The sequence below is a fragment of the Dipodomys spectabilis genome, unplaced genomic scaffold, assembly GCF_019054845.1.
Source record: "Dipodomys spectabilis isolate Male_0828 unplaced genomic scaffold, ASM1905484v1 ptg000024l, whole genome shotgun sequence".
Classification (NCBI taxonomy): Eukaryota; Metazoa; Chordata; class Mammalia; order Rodentia; family Heteromyidae; genus Dipodomys; species Dipodomys spectabilis.
Genome location: NW_024870701.1, coordinates 30,731,506 through 30,745,908, shown reverse-complemented (window position 1 = coordinate 30,745,908; position 14,403 = coordinate 30,731,506). Strand labels below are relative to the sequence as shown.

At 38.9% G+C, this 14,403-nt stretch overlaps 1 protein-coding gene across 9 annotated transcripts in view; it reads left to right on the top strand.

Moving 5' to 3' along the window:
• Positions 1-14,403, top strand: part of Tcf4 (transcription factor 4) — a 351,429-nt gene that overhangs the window by 149,301 nt on the left and 187,725 nt on the right. The window contains exon 1 of one of the 9 annotated variants that reach the window (XM_042675271.1): positions 10,417-10,483. The exons of the other annotated variants lie outside the window; for them this stretch is intronic. The gene's annotated coding sequence lies outside the window, so the exon portion shown is untranslated. Of the gene's footprint in view, positions 1-10,416; positions 10,484-14,403 lie in introns of those variants that run through there. 9 annotated transcript variants of the gene reach the window in all.

Sequence of the window (14,403 nt, the reverse complement as noted above, 5' to 3'; positions counted from 1 at the left end):
TGTTGCAGCCACCGTTGGATATATTTGGAAAGACACTTCAGCTCATGGCTGTCCAGTGTCTTCTTAGTCTGTATCTCCAAAGGCATGCATTTCAAAGCCACCCTGATGAAGGCCCAGTCTTTATATCAAATGCATACAACTTATTCATAGGTGTATGAACAAAGTAAACTTAAGCTCTGTCAGCACCAAATACTATTACAGTGACCTTCCATTTGTGTTCATAATGTGTCTTGCTCATGTCCGTACCTGTTCATTGTTATTATCCTGATCTGGTAATATCCGGCAGTTTTCTTGTTCTTGCTGTGTGCCAAAGACTGTGCTGTTAATTGCATATTTTATCTTAATGACAGTCCTTTGCTAGAAGCAGTTATTACACTCGTTTATCTATAAGGAAAATGATGGACAGAAAGGTTAAAGTAAGGCTGACAGACAGCTCTTGGTTAGTAATTTAGTGATGTGAGTGGAATTTGCATACAGAAGTAAGGTGTTTTTTTAAAGAATTATTTTTTAATCATTACTATTATTATTATTATTATTTGAAATAGAGTCTTGATACATACAGTCTAGGCTGGCCTCAAATTCAGTCCGTCTGTCTCAGCTTCTCAAGTGCTAGGATTACACATACATATTACTCGTGAATTATTTGCAATAACTGGATACTAGTTATATGCTTTTTATTGTTTTGTTTTTGTGGGGCTGGAGATGGAACCTGGGACCTTGTATAGACTAGGCTAGTGCTGTACCATAAGCCACATCTCCAGCCCTGATGGCCTTTTAACTATCAGACTACTGACCTGGGTGAATCTCACCAGGAAATAAAAGTCCTAGATCCCAAATGTAAGTAATGAAGATTATGTGCAAGCAGTAAAGCAATCTTTAAGGAACTACACTAATGACTATGGCTTTTTTCTTCTATGTTTCTGTACAACTCCCCTCTCCCCGCCCCTTGCATTTTTCCATGTTTCAGCACACTGTAGAACTCCTGTAATAATAATTTTTGAAGAGACCTCACAGGAAGGATGATTAAAGGTCTCACAAATGAGGGGCAAATATTGTCCTCATTAGTGTTTAATAAGGGTAAGTGAGGCCGAGGAGCAGTAAGACCTGTTGCTGTATTAAAAGAAATGGATGCATCTGCTAGGACTTGTATTTGCCAAGCGCACTGCTGGCTTGGAAGTCGTTGCCTCTGTGGAATTCAGGTTAGTGTTTGTATCCGAGTAATTTACAGACTTTGACAAAATGAAGCACAATAGTTGTGGTGCATATTCACAGTGGAGACAGGTGAGCGGCAGAATGGATCTCTCAAACAGATTGTGAATCTAGTGTGTTTTTCTTTCTGGGAGACCTTGCTTCCATACTCACTCAGACAGAAGTGTGGATCTTTGGTTCAGCTACTTACATTGCATGGTCCGTGCATGGAAGGTGGAGAGAGGCCGAGCTCACAAGGTTGTGTGTAGTACATGGTACCCCCTCCATGGTGGAACTCACAGTGGGTAATTATTGGTTTTTAGCTCTCTTCTTCCCTTCTTGCTATGAACCTATTTAATGAGCAGGTTGAATACAGATAGGTTTTGCTTCAGCACTACAAAGAAAGATTATCATTTGGAAATGCTGAAAGCTTAAGTTTCCAGAATTTTCCTGTTGACTTTCCCAGTATAGAATTTCAGGGATACCCTGATCCCGCTTTCCTATAACTATATCTCCCTGTTTCTCTAGTTGCTATTATCTTTCGATGGTTACCTGATTTGTATTGTCCTACTATCCATGAGTGATGTTTGTAGTCCTTGTTTGGGACCCTAAAACCCAAAATGCTGGATCTTAAAAGAACACCTTTCCACCCCCACCTTCCCACTGTAAACTTGAACCTAGTGTTAATTTACTTAGGCTGTAGGTGGCAGAGGCTTAGCTGATCATCACTCACCACACTGTTTATTCAGTCTGGGTCCTCACTGTTCACTGAGAATTGTGCGTCCTTTTTCTCAAAGAAAAAGAAAGACAGTGGCAACTAAGTGAAGTATGGCTTCCAGAATTTTAGGAGTTGCCAGCCTTCCTAAATGTATTTGAATTGGCCTAGTTGATCTTCAGTAGTTGCAGTTAAACGCCCACAAGTATCTCTGCCCATGTCTTAGAAGAAAATCTGTTCTTCTTAAGATAACCCTCTTCATTTGTATTCTACGAGCTGTTTTTAACTTGTATGTCCTGGGACATTTTCTCTTTTTCTTTCATCCTTTTTATTTTTCTCCCCGCAGACTTTTATTCTGTTTGTTTAAAAACCACTGGCTTTTCTCTCTGCCAGTGATTGTGAAAGCATAGTTCATAGATCACTTCAAATCTCTGTGGACATCATGGAAGTTGGGACCTACCTCAGCACTGTGGAGCAAAAGCTCTGGATGGTACAGTCCAGTGGCTTTCCCCAAACTACTTGGATTGGAAAGGTAGCAAGCCTTGAAATTTGATGAAGATTTTTGTCATTTTTTTTTTGTTGTTGTTTCTGAAGACCTGGCCTATGTCAGTATCCACAGTCAACAACAAACAAACCAACAAGCAACCCTACACTTCATGAGCTGCCCTCCTCCTTTATGTTTATAAGTAGGAACGCGGAAGACCTTGAACTTCACAATTCCAAGTCTGTCATTGAACCAGGGTGACTGACTCCTGATCTTAAAGGAGTCCTCTGCTCTGAGGTTCACCTGCTTCACAAATGGCCTATGGCCTTTTGAATTGGGGGTCCATACATAGTTGTTTGGGCTCTATGAATCTGCCTCTCCTGATGAGAAAACTTGGACATTATAACCTTTGCCCATGATAGGCCCTGGGTGAGAGCCAAACCTTTTATTCTTTCTGCCTCGTACCAGAGTCATCATCTTGTACACCAAATCGAGGTGCTAGAAGGCAGAGCTTGTCTGTGACCTATATATGAATGATAGAAGAAAGAGCTTTTGCATTACACGTCTTTCTGTTGGGGAGAACCAGGAAAGGTCTAAAATGTAGATACAAGGAGGCAAAGTTCTAATATTATACAGCATCTCTTACTTCCCACTTGAGGTCTTGTCTGAGAATACCCAGCCAACCATGTGCAGCGAGTGGAATTCCAACCACACATCTTCACTCCAAGGAGACAGGCAGCCATTACTGTGTGGTAATAGCCAAGCAAATCGAGCTTTAATGAAGTCTCTGGTAGATCAGGTCAGGATCCAAACGGGAATCTTCAGGCTTCAGAGGTGGGTGGCAAATCACCTAGCTTCAAAGAGGTCTTACTGATGGAGCCTGGGAAATAATGGGAATTTTTTAAAGAAAGAATCATTGTAAAAAATGTAGATGTCTCTTCTGGAACAAGGGCAATCTGAGAATCTCCGATGTTCCATTCTATGCAAAGAAAGCACCAGTTTTGCCCCTCCCTGGAGTCAGGGCTCTGGTCAGCATATATGTGAGGTCCCATCCATGTTGACCAGCTTTGCCAAGAATTCATCCTGTGGTTCCCTAGTTATACTGTAGAAATATTTACTTTAAAAAAGTTTCATTATCCTAGCATTTCAATGATAATATATATATATATACACATATAAATTAAGGGAACAAGATTTTTTCTTGACACCTAACATTATTCATCCCTAAATTTTGAGCCATGTATCCAGGAATTCATGGTCTGTGATAAAAAGGAAGCAATTTCTCTGAGCCTTTCTATTCTTCAAAATAAAGAATAGGGCTGGAGGTGAAGCTTGGTGGCAGATCACTCACCCCATAGGCATGAATCCCTGAGTTCCAATCCTAACAACTGTAAGAAGTTAACTCATTAATAAAACTTTTCCGAGCATTTAAAAAGTGAAAACAGTGGTATTTCCTTCTGAGCATTGTAATTAAGATTGAACGAGCTGTGTGCATTTAGCACAGGAGCAAGAGATAGCAGATTCTTTATCAATGTCACATCATTTCTTCAATTTCTGTAAAACCACATTTGGCAAATGTCTAAATTTAAAGAAAATGATCATGAAATGGTTTGAAGTAGTTTGAAACCATTCAGGTGAAGATGAGAAATAGGCAGTTGGGCTTAAGGAGTGGAAGGCCGTCAGTGGAAGGAATGGGATTGCTTGAGTAAACAGGTAGACGCAGACTCTAGTATTCAGATGATTCTCAATATTTAATAAGTGCAGTAAATTGAGAATAGCAGAGAATACTTATGGAATCTGTGGGAAAGAAACCTTGTGCAACCTGTACACACACACACACACACACACACACACACACACACACACACACACACACACACCTCTGCATATGTATGTATACACACCTGCATATTTATGTATGTATACACATGCATTAAGGTATTGAAGTATATATTTTTTATTATATTTACATCATTGATTGACTTTAGCCATGTCATGGTTACTGTAAAAATATCCAGAGATTTTAGGCACCGATGGCTCATGCCTGTAATCCTAGCTACTCAGGAGGCTGAGATCTGAGGATCGCAGTTCAAAGCCAGCCTGGGCAGGAAAGTCCACGAGACTCTTATCTCCAAAATAAATCACTATAAAACCGGAAGTGGTGCTGTGGCTCAAGCAGTAGAGTGCTTGCCTTGTACTGAAGAGTGCAGGGACAGTACCCAGGCCCAGAGTTCAAGCCCTATAACCGACCAAAAAAAAAAAAAAATATATATATATATATATATCCAGAGAGGTCTTTTTTTTTTAAATGTAAAATCATGGAAGATGCTGTTACTTATCCCCCAGAACTGAGTTATCTTTCCTCTGACCTGGCCAAGAATTCACTTTTATGTGTTTCTAATGTGATTTCTCTTACTGTTTATAATTATAGTTGTTTGACTTCTCTGTAATCAGTTTCCTGAAGACTTAGGTCATATGCAACACTATACATGTTGGATGTGTTAAGTGTGTATATAATTCTAGTTCATTTATTGTATGCATATAATTCTAGTTCACTTATTGCCACAATTGTTCATTCACTTGCTCATTGGTTCACTAAAAAGAAGTTGATTTAACATCTCCATAACATGTGCCAAGGACTGTTTTAGGCTATATGAATATAGTAGTGAACAGAATATATTTCTGTATGAAAGATACATTGTGATGGAGATAGTTACTAATAATAAATAAGTCTATATTCTGAGTGCCTTTAAGATCTTATTTGACAGAACAACACATGTTGTAGGTATTGTTACTAGTCTTATGTTACTGGCAAAAAAAGGGAGACACTAAAAATGTCAGTAACTCGTCAGGATTGGGTTATTAATTTAGTGTTCACACACAGGCAGTTGGACTCCCAAACTCATGCTTTTAGTCACCCCACTGAACTGCAAAGTAGTTGGCATGGGGGTAAATCATTATCATCACTGCTAATATTATTAAATGTTAACTATTCCATAAAGAAAGGATCTCTTTAACTTAGGTGAGAAAACACATATTCACTTACTTAATTTATTGGCAAAGCTAAGTTAAGAAGGCAAATATCCATGCCTCCATTCTAGCACTTTTCTGTCATACAGGACCTGTTCTTTATGGGAGGGAGCAAGGGGGAACAAAGGGAGAGAATGATGCAAAGATGAAGAAATGAACTAAAGAAGGAAAGGTGTGTGGAAGTACATGGGATGGATCAACCCTGTGTAGTTTAGTTTTCAAGTCTTCCTACTTCTCTGATGATATTTTCATGCAAAGCAATAATAGTCTCTTTTTTTTTTTAATCAGGAGAAAATAATTCAGTAGCTAGAAGGACCTAATTACTGAGGAATCAAAGACTTTTTTTTTTGGGCTGGGGTGGGGGGAGAACATAGATACAAGTATTTCTATTATGAAGACATTGATTGGGACACTTAGTAGCTTTCTTTGCCAGAAACTAAGTCATTTGAGGTGTGTGTGTGTGTGTGTGTGTGTGTGTATGTGTGTGTGTGTGTGTATTTGCATGTGTGTATGTATTTGTGTGTAGAATCTATATAATATATATATAAATGTATTTATTGTATAAAATATTGGTAATGTTGAGTTTACTTCAGGGAGTACAGAGAATATTGAAGCGTTTTCTGGGAAGGGAAAGTTTGGGTATCTGTATACAAGGCTGTGCTAATATCGAGCACAATATTTAAGCATCACAAATATACAGTGAGCACGGGCCAGATGCACAAGGAATTTAAGCAGAGTTGTTTTTTTTTTTCCTTCTAAATGGCAAATAATTAGAGGGGAACAGATGCCTATGGGCAGCACAGGATGAAATGAGGTACCAGGAATTTTAAAAGGAAGATGGAAATACATATGTAGGATGCAGTTGATTTCAAGGCTGTCTCAGCCTAGAGGGTGTTCTCTACCAAGTTCTCTGTTTGTGTGGGGTTAGACTGAAATGATTATTCTCTCTCTACCTATATTCCCCACAGAAATAGATCATGCGAATCGTGCCAAGTGGAACAGATTTCCTCTCGAACCTCAGTTTTGGATGACTCTGCAGTTGCATCTCTTTCTTCTCCCTCCCCAGGGTCTTGTCCTTTCACAGGACTGCCAGGATATGACATTTCATAACAGTGTCACTGCTCACTTATTCATTATTTATACCCCATCTACTTCCACAAGGGGTTTTTTAGGTGGCCTACTAATATATAGGATGCACCCAATGTGGTTATTCTTCTTGATGTAAATTTCAGGATGGATATGTTCATCCTTTAGAACATCTGGCTTGTTAGGTGGCTCGTGTCCATCGCAGACCTGTTCTGCAGTCTTGATGTGGGAAAGGAAACAAATCTCCAAGAGTAAGGTGGAGATGAGCATGGAGGTACTTCCCATCTTTCTATAGAGTAGTAGTTTAAACAGCAGGGGCTCTGAGCAGAGAGATGTAGCAACCTGGCAAAGCTGAGCAGTAGCACCTGGTCATTATCTTTCAGGTTTAAGATTTACCTGTTGTGCTCATCGTAACAAAAGAAATGAACTCTCTGTAATTATATGGGAAGGGGGAGGAGATCATGTTTTAGTTCCTTTGATCTTGAGCTAGAATAGTCTCTGCTTTTGGAAATTTAATTTGAAAGAATCCAATGTACACATCTGCTTTTTGTACTGCAATTTCTATTGAGCTTGAAAATAGAAATTTATTAATGCAAATGTGTAGAGACTGTTCCTGGAAGGGAAAAATAGACATTCAAAACACAAGGTGAGCCTTTCTACATGGCTGTGGAAGACTCTGCTATGTTTGTTCTTTGTTTTTTGTTTTTATGTTTTTGTTTTTCCTATAGAGTTCATAGTTGAGGCTCTTGTTATCAAGTATTTTTTAATTTTTATTATTTTTATTTTTTAAATTTTTTTAAATTGTGAATCTTGTTATCGAGTATTAAACATACAAATTCTCAGGTACATTATTGTATAGAAAGACTCATGATTACTTCAATGTTTGGCAGTTTTCAAATATACTCACTGGTAAAAAATTCAGCTTACTGAATTCTTGAAAGAGAAAAATAATAAGCTCAAAACAAGTGTGTCATCAAACCATTCTGAGAACATGTTTGAATTGATGGTAGGACCCATGCTAAGAGGCAAAGCTTTCATTTCAACAAATCCAATCTGCCTAGTGTTCTGTAAAATTGCCTTTGCCTTTGAGTGGAATGGCATGCAGAATTTTAGGTAGGACCTTTTCTCACCAACTGGACCTATCTTCTTCATTTTATTTTTCTATCAATTTAGGGAACTTCATAGAAATGATAACTTGTTTAATCCTCAAAGTGGCAGGATGGTAGGGTTTATTTTGATTATCTTTTCCTCCAGCATAGCCTAAAATGTTGTGAGCGTTTTTGGACATCCATCCATTAAGCTGTTTTGCCGCCATATAATGTTCTTTGTGGGGTCTGAGTACCTTCCTAAACTCCTTCCCATCTCCAAATTGCTGAGAGCATCTGATCATTCTTTGGATGAGCAATTATCTCTACAAGCTAGAGGAAAGTCTCCATCCCTGTTCAATACTTTGGTTGAAATAAAGACAATTCCTTGTAAGTTCTGTGCAGTGTCAAAAGAGCTAAAAAACAATGTTGTAAAATTTCTAGTTTAAGAAGAAATAGATGCTTAAAGAGTCCATTGAATCAGTGAAGCCAAATTTTGTTTTTCTATGTGGTATAAGATTTCCCCCTCTGTGTAGTAGATAGGCAATTTTATTGGTGTGTGTGTGTGTGTGTGTGTGTGTGTGTGTGTGTTTCAGAATGAGGAAAGTAAACAGCCACAGCAAGTTAGGCTGTGAATGAATTCAAGGTGTGGAGCCTGTCCTGAACTTGTTCCTGTTAGATGAGTGTTTAAGCTGACAGTCTAAGCTTATGATGCCTGAAAATGTACAATTTCATCTGGGCTCAGCGATTCCTGGATACATTGGTGATAAGATGCCAGAGGCCTTAGAAATTATATGACACAAAATCTTGGGACAGAATTCATACTTCTGAAGCTTTGAGGTCACCAGGGCTTCATTTTAACGTTTTGAGGGGCCCTGGGCAGTATTCATCTATCTTCCAATTAATTAATTTTTAACATTTGCAATTGTGACTTTATGGAACGGCACATCTTCCTTCCTCACAAGCAAGAACCTCACAGACTTTCCATTTCTGATGGTAGACAGTTGGGGTGCCACAAACAAGCAGTCACCCTGAAAAATTAATGAGCTTAATGATGGTTAGGGAAGCAATTCTGACAGTGGTTTTGGAGGAGGGGCTTTGAGGATGGCAGAAGGGAGAAGACTGGACTCCTCCTAAGTGACAATGATGTGAGCCCCTGTCCGCATCTCCCTTGCCCATCCCCCCTGTCAGCACCCCTTCCACCCTGTCTTCCTGGGAGCCACCACAGATAGAAGACAGGGCGATTATGAAGACGTCAGTTGGAGCGTAGGCAGGCGAGAGGGGCGCAGCGCCCCAGATGAGGTCTGGGGGGAGCTGAGGAGGGTCACTCATGGACGACCGTGTGTGTGTGTCTGACAGACTGTGAAATGGTGCGTTGTTGCACGGCTGCGCTGCACCTGGGCCCTTCATCTGTGATTGATTGGTTTGGTCATGTGTAATGGTCCCATCTGCTCTGTGTTGTTTTTCTTTTTTTACTTATAAACACCGTTCCCAGCGGCTGAGAGAGGATGAGCTATGTTTTGTCATCTTCACTTACACTTTAGCTCAAAAAAGTGGTCAAGTAGGTAAGCTCTAAAGTCTATCCAAGAAATGTAGGAAAGCACTGTTACCCTTCGCTGTGTCTCAGTGTGTGTGTGTGTGTGTGTGTGTGTGTGTGTGTGTGTGTGTGTGTACTTGCCGCACGCCTGTGTACGTGGAGTTTTAATCCTGCCTGTTACTATTGGTGTAGTTCACGAACCACTGAAGACTGAAAATTCACATTAATGATTTGCACAAATCGGTGTATTGTGACTCTAGCAAGGAGTTTTTTTTTTTTGTAACCGAGCCAATACTTAATTAAAACCGCTGACATCATGGTGTTATAATTAAGCATGGCATTAATTAAGCTGGAATAACGATTTTTTTTTATTAAGAACTGCTCCTATTGTATAAGACCATTATTGGCAAGAAACAAAATTATTTTAAACTAAAAATTAATTCCTTTTAACCTACTTCCTCAAAGTCTGTCTTCAGGACTGGCGTCATCAGTGTGTGTGTATGTATGTATGTGTGTATGTGTGTGCGCGCGTGTGTGTGTGTGTGTGTGTGTGTGTGTGTATGTGTTTGGTGGTGTTGGGATGGGGGAGAGTGGAAGTGAAATTTGTTTTTTTCACCCAAAAATGCTGATCGGCTCCTGGCATTCTGATGGCTAATTATGCATCGGAGAGCTTCGACAGCTGCATTCATCATCATAAAATGTAATAATTAATGACATTCCAACAAAGAAAAATATGCAAATGAGGACTCATTAGCATTTTCATATTCAGCTTTGATAATGCTTTTGCTGACAAGGTTGTAATTAATGAAAATTCATGTCGCAGTCAGGAGATTGGATCGGTTTCATTCCGCTCACAATTCCCAAATGCTTGCATTATGGAAAATCGGCGGCTCTGCCAACTTTTCAGGGAGGAAAAAAACACACACACACACACTAAAAGCACCAGATGCAAATTAATGGTAGGGAGTCTTTAACTCTTTAAACCACCCCCCTACATTTCCATCATAGGAACATGTGATGAGTGTTAGCCTAACAACTAGGTTCTTTTTTTTTTTTTCCTGTATGAAAGTGCTTTTATTCGTGACCCAAGTATGAAAATTTCTGGCAAACTTTTTTTTTTTAGAGTATTAAAAAAAACAAAACCCACTCTTTCCCCTTCTTCCTTTTTCCCTTTCAAGACTATTTAAATTTACATAGTAAAACATGTTAGGACAGCCCAGCACCAGCGTGTTGTATTCTGTCCGCTGGCTGGCAAATTCACGCTACAACAGTGATCCATCCACATGCCTTTTGGTCACTCTTCGTCACGTATTTGGGCCTAGGTCTCCCGGTACCTCTGTCTGCGTGCTGCCCAGAAGGTCCGAAGAAAAGCAAGTATTTGATTTCTCTATTCAGGGTGGGTGGGTTTTTTTTTTTTTTTTCCTCATTTAAATCTCTTCTCTCTGGTTTAGTGTAAGAGTTTCAAAATGTACCCATAATTCTCTCACTCAACACTTTAGTGTTGTGCTTAAAAATGTAATTTTAGGACATACTATACAATCAAACTGGATACCCAGAAATCCTTGAACAGAGACACTGACCACATAGATTAGACATTTCTCAATTTATAAACCCCTATGTGTTGTTTGCAAAATGTCCACACTTAGACTGGCAAATAGTCAGTACATGTAGCCGTCCATGACTGTCATTGTAGCCTAAAGTTAAAGACAAAGTTCTGTCTCACTCTTCAGTTCCAGTCTGATTTCCTATTTGTTCCTTAGCTTTAAAACATGATTATTAATAAAGCAGATCTTCTTACTGAGGCAGATGTTGAAAAAAGAAAAAGCCTGTGTAAAGATTAAGAAAAAGAGAATGAAAACATATCTCTGTACAAACTGTAAAATTTGTCAGCATTTTCAATCTCAAATGATATACCACAACTTTTGGGAGTTGCTAAGATGCAGTTTCCTGTTTGTTTGAAGGGAGACTGTGACTTCCAAAGTTGCTTTCCCAGCAAAAATAAAGAAGATAAATATGCCTTGTTAGAAGATAGATAGAAACTTCTGTCTTATAACTGGGAAGGGATGGGGGGTGGGAAAGGGGAAAATGATTGACTGGTGACAGTGATCAAGATGCATTGTCCTCATAACCTGACTTAGGGAATTGAGACCTCTTTGTACAACTACTTAATAATAATATAAAAACAAGGTGGGGGGGGGGTAAAAAAGAGGAAACTTTAATGGGCTGGATGTGAGCCTTCACAGTGCTCAGTAAAATAGAAAGTGTCATCTGCTATTCAACAAGGACTTGCCAGAGGATCTTTTGTCCTTGTTACACAATTAAGACCTACTAGGTTTTAATTCTCTATTAACCTTTCCGTTCCAAGGATGATAATTTCATTTCAGTGTCTTGCTTTGTATCAAGTTTAGTTTTTGTGATCCTTTATACAAGAGCGTGTGTGTCAGGTGAGTGTGTCTCTATGTTGGAAGATTAGGTGGCTTCCTTCTCTTTTCCTTTAAAATCTGTTGTGCTAAAATAGGAGCTAGGAGGAGGTTTTGCTTATTTTACCCCCATTTTTCGTTTCTTTATTTTTTTCCCTCTCCTATGGGCAAACTGCCCATCCAGATGGTAGAATTTCACCTGTAAGCAATCTGAGACGATAGGTTAATTCTGACATTTTATAGAGCTTTAAAAAAATTTTTTTTCATACAGTACAACTAAGTGCAGAGTAACTGTTAGCTCAAGATAATGTTCCTTTTTTTCTGTTTAAGCACTTCCTGCTGTGATTGGTTCTCTCCCCCCCTCCAGCCCCAATACCTGAAAAAAAGTATATTTAGGGTGCAATTAAAATCTGTGGCTTGAAGCACTTTGCTGTTATTGTCAAAACCACATCTGATGAAATCTTTGACCACTTCTAATATGTGTAAAGGAGGAAGTGATGGCAGAAGGCAGAGAGCAAGTGGGAGCCAGTAGGTTAGAGGTGGAGAAGCATGCCTTGTCATTTTATAAGCAGAACCTTTCTATGGCTTTGATAAATTCACTGGTAGTTTTCTCCTCCCATCAAATTTGCAAATATATCCCAACTCAAGCCTTCTGAAGGAACCTGAATTAGCAACTGGCCTGAACCCTGACATTTGCTTTTGTTCTCAGGATGGCTAGCCCATGGTCTGGTGGATTGCGTAGTTAAAGAAGGTAGAGGCAGACTGGGAAATGTTTACCTCACCTGTGTTAAAGCAACCCTGTCATTATCAAAGTTAAGTTTTTGGAGTAGAGAGTAGAGAGGACAGAAGAGCTGGAGATGAGGCATTTACTTGTAACAAGTATAAGAAGGCTGTATTTCTAAGTTGGTTTTGAATGTGCCATCTTCTTGTTCTTTCTAGAAACCTTCGTTGTCTTGAGTTATTGTCAGAGTAAAGAAGGCTGTAGACATGTCTTCTCCCTTGACATATTCTTTTGGGGAAACAGTTTAGAAGGAAACACTGTTCTGTCATAATCCCCGTGAAGACATGACATATTTCTTGTCTTTTCTGCTTCCTGTTTTGTACACGTTAATTCCTGTGGGCTTTTTCTTTTTCAAGTGATGAGATTTCCACTGTCCAGCAGCAGGCCACATTTACTGGAGTTATTGAACTCTGAAATAGGAAACCTGTGGGTGACCAGTTTTACCCTGCTTAGAAGCCATCTCCTCAGTCAATGAGAATTACAGCCCCATGACCGAGAATGTGAAAGCACTCGTTTCACAGAGACCTCTGAAGGTTTTGTTTCAGGTATTGCAACAAAATCAACATTTGTTTGTGGGCAGTGAAGCCAATGTGGCCGCCAGTACATCCATCCAGTTGCTTCTCCTATTTCCCTTGCAAACTCTCCCATTGGTTGGGGCCTGTGGAGACATTTCAGTGGCTGGCTGGTGGAAATGTTTGGGAGAACATTTGTGAATCAAAGCAGCCTAAATATTTGCAAAAATGTTTGCTTGAGCAAAAAGAATCCACTTAGCATTAGGAAGTCACTGCTTAAACATTTTAAAAGCATTTGTGATTTCCTGAAGTCTATTATTCATGAGTCACACTGCCAAGCTTCGAATTTCAGGGATCAAACAGGAATCCATATTTTTAAAACTGTTATGTGGTAGTAAAGATATTTGCTATTTGATGAAGATCTAAAGCCTAAACCTATATATAATGTAACAATGAAGAAAATCACTTAAAAGACACAGATGCATTTTAAAAAATGACTGTTGTGAGTGACCTGTAAAACAAAACATACAGGGAAAGGGTTCTAGAAAATGATAGTAGTAGCTTTAATCTCCTTTTCCTCTGGTTTGTATCTTTACTCCAGAAAAGACAACCATGTTGCTTTTCTTTCTTTTGGAGTCCATAGGCTTTCTTTTAATGGTAATGATTTGAATATCAGAGCTTCTGTCTTCTTTAGAGTTCAGTACAGACATTTTTTGAGTGCCGACTATTAATGTTTTCCCTGCTGTCCACTTATGGCTTATAAACAGTCTGCAAATGTCAGTGCAGGCCAGTCTTTTTCAGTTTCTTAACAGTATAGGAGTTGCACATAGATAGTCAGTATACTGAAAAGCCTGTCAGATCAGGTGTTGTTTTACCATCTGGACATTTTAATTAGTAATAAAAATGTGGGTCTATATATACAGGAATAGAATCTATAACACACAGTGGCTCTGTTGGTACTGAGGTGTGTGAGGCTACATTGTATAAATATCTGTGTGTGGGTGTGTGTGTGTTAGATATGTGTTCATTTCTCCTGGCCAACCCAAACATAGGAGGCTGGCTCTATTTTTCAATTGTGCACTAATATGTTACCAAAACATCTTGCAATTTTTCTTAAAACTATGACGTATACATGGACTTGTGTTCTTAAAGTAGTACTACTAGTGACTTAAAAAATGGCCAAATGATATATGATGGAATGGCCTAGAAAATATAGTGTTGGCTTAGAAGTAGGCTTGGACAGAAACTGTGGCTCCTCTGTTTCCTTACTGTGTGTGCTGAAGTAAATAATTTATCCAACCTAAGGCTTCTATGTTACTAATATGTTTAATGAAAGTAATGGTTACTGCCTACCAAAGTTACAGTGAACACCAAAAGAAATGCGTCTATGAAAGCATTTAATACTATATAAAGAGCTGTAGCCATTTTTTACAAAATGCAAATGATCAAAGTATAATCCATTTACCACCTTCCAAATTCAAGACTTTTATCTTAAATTAACAAGCAAGATCCAAATATATGATTGCCTTAATTTATTAATACATGGTGATGTTAAGACCATCAGA